The following is a 2,925-nucleotide window of genomic DNA, read 5'->3' as shown; positions in this document are numbered from 1 at the left end:
GCTCTCTCTCTCTCTCTCTCTCTCTCTCTCTCTCTCTCTCTCTCTCTCTGTGTATGCATTCTTCAGTTTTATCTTCATGCCTCGTTTTGGGTAATGTCTACTGATTTGTGGTGAATTTCATCTATCTTTTTTGCTAACAGTTTTGTAATAAGCCCTTATTCTTATGGTTTAACCTTTCTGTTGAACTTGACCTTTACATCCCTTTCCTCTATCTTTCCCTCATTCTATCTAATGTATTTACAGTCTTCTCACAAAGCAGCTTCTGGGTTATCTGCATGTCTACTTCTGTCGCAGGTTTTCTCCCAGTTGAAAGTCATTCCTGCATTTCTTATAACTCTTGGTAGTGTGCAGGAGATTTAAGAGAGGAACTAGGGAGGTGGCTGACTGCTCTTAAAGAGAACCCAGATCTGACTCCCAGCACCCATCTGTTGGCTAACAACCATTCGTAACTCTAGTTCCAGAGGATCTGACATCCTCTTCTGACCTCCAAGGGCACTGCACAGCAGGAGTGCGCCTACCTACACACAGGCAATACACTCAACACACATTTAAAAAAAAAAAAAAAAAGCCGGGTGTGGTGGCGCACACCTTTAATCCCAGAATTTGGGAGGCAGAGGCAGGCGGATCTTTGTGAGTTTGAGGCCAGCCTGGTCTCCAAAGTGAATCCAGGACAGCTGGGGCTACAAGAAGACTCTGTCTCAAAAAGACAAATAAATAAATAAAATACTTATTTAAAAAAAGAATTAAGGAATGGCAGTCTGTCCGCAGACAGAGTCCTGCTGAGTCCTCAGACTCACTCTGTCTGTCCACTACCCACCGCCAGGCACCACTCGCTCACTCTTCCCCACCAGGTTCTCTTGTACCTACACCAGCTCCTCTCCAAAGCCTTAGAAGACACAGGACTTTGTGGTGATTTAATGTTTTCCTTGCTCAGCGTTATGTTGCTTTCTACATGTGGAGCGTGAAATAAAGCCCTTATTTCTAAAAATCTTTGGGCTTCTGGAGTTGAGACCCATTTCTTCCCTCCATTTTTGTCTTTCTTTCTTGAGGCTGGCCTGGAACTCATCCTTGTGTTGAAACAGGTGCTACCAGAGTCTCACTGAGCTGCTCTCCTAAGGAAACCTGAAGGAGGACCAAGTCTGCCCTGCCACAGGGGCGGCAGTCACTACCTAGGCACTCACTTGGATGCTGATATTAAATACATATATATTTTTAAGACCTTATTATTTTTATTTTATGTGTATGAGTACATTACCTGCATGTGTGTAAGTGCACCTGTGTCATGCAGTGTCCACAGAGGTCAGAAAAGGGCATCAGATCTGCTGGAACTGGAATTATTGATGGTTGTTAGCCATCGTGTGGGTGCTGGGAACTGAATCCGGGTCCTCTGCAAGAGCAACCACTGAGCCATCTCTCCAGTCCCTAGATATATTTTAAGAATTTATTTTGAAGATTTATTTATTTGTGTATCTGCATCTGTGTGAGTGTATGTATGTGTAGATGTGGTGTGCACACCTTTGCACAAGGAAGCCAAACAGAGGGTCCCTTGGAGCTGGAGTTACAGACATTTGCCAGGTGTGGCGATCCAAACTCTGGTTCTCATGATTGCTCAGCAAGTGCTGTTAACTGCTGAGTGGCCTCTCCAGCCCAGCAAATACTTGTTAAATGGTAACAAGGAAGAAGCGGGGTGGAGGCAGTGGGTAAGGGAAGGAGACAGAGAACAAAGGAGCCTGACAGTCTTGGAAACCACATGGCACCTGGCCCCAGGTGAAGGCGCTACTTTCTGGGGACAGCCTTGAGAGACAGGCCTGGGAAAGGTGTGTGCAGGGAACTGGGTTTAACTTCCAGACAAGGGTAGCATTTCCCCACAGCATCTGAGTTCAAGCAGGGTCCACAAGGCCTGAGGACCCAGTCTGTGTGCTGGTGTCTCCAGAGGAAGGCAGCTGCAGGACTTACCCCTCCTTCTGATGCAGGCTCCAGGCTGCTTCTCCAGCAAGAAGTCCAGCCTGGTGGCATCTTACCTGACCCCAATGGCTCAGGGGACACAGCTCAGTTCCCTTAAAAACAAAAAGAATATTAGGATAATAGGAAATAGCTCACTAAATTTTAGATGGGGGTGTGTCCTGGGTTCCTGATGTGATGGGAAAGGTTTCTCTCTACACTGTATCTGAAATCTACACTAAAGGGATTTGGGGGAAAGAGGCTTAAATGGCTCCCCAGATGAGACCACAAGATATTTACACATCTTGATCGACTAGGCTGGACCTCCTTGCTTCTGTAGACAGAAGGAGCCCAGGAAGAAGCTGATTGGTGCTGAGATCTGAGGACCTCAGTCTCCAAAGACCAGGTTCAGGCTTGGGCTCGGCCACTCAAGTGGGCACCTCTCTGCAGGGCCCAGTGAGCCTGCACAGCCCTTTTGCCACAGCAACTCCTGCTCCAGCTGGGCTGTACCCAAGTGAGATCCTGGTTTAATAGGGACAAACATGTGACTGCTCATTGGTAAGTAATCTGCCTGTTTTTGAGTAATCTTGTACCAGCCGCCTGATCTGTCAGGATGTGGTTTTTGCCATTAAAAAGCGTCACTTTCCTCTGAGTGGGGCTGCACTCTCTAAATCCCAGTCCAGAGAATGCAGTCGCTGGACAGCTGAATAAATTTGGCTAACTTTGCATGTCAGGAATCTGAGTGGTCATTCCCAGGGGTCTTGGCACTGTAACAATGCTGACGAGCAGTCTGCCAGTTGCAGAGAATGCAGTCGCTGGACAGCTGAATAAATTTGGCTAACTTTGCATGTCTGGAATCTGAGTGGTCATTCCCAGGGGTCTTGGCACTGTAACAATGCTGACAAGCAGTCTGCCAACTAAGCCACATCTCCAGCCATGGAGGTCCTCTTCTTTCGCCTGCCTCTCAGCTTCTTTAAGGCCTTC

Source organism: Nannospalax galili, unplaced genomic scaffold (assembly GCF_000622305.1).
Source record: "Nannospalax galili isolate Female #2095 unplaced genomic scaffold, S.galili_v1.0 scaffold1702, whole genome shotgun sequence".
NCBI lineage: Eukaryota > Metazoa > Chordata > Mammalia > Rodentia > Spalacidae > Nannospalax > Nannospalax galili.
The sequence above is the reverse complement of the archived record's forward strand: the minus strand, read 5'-3'. Positions refer to the sequence as shown.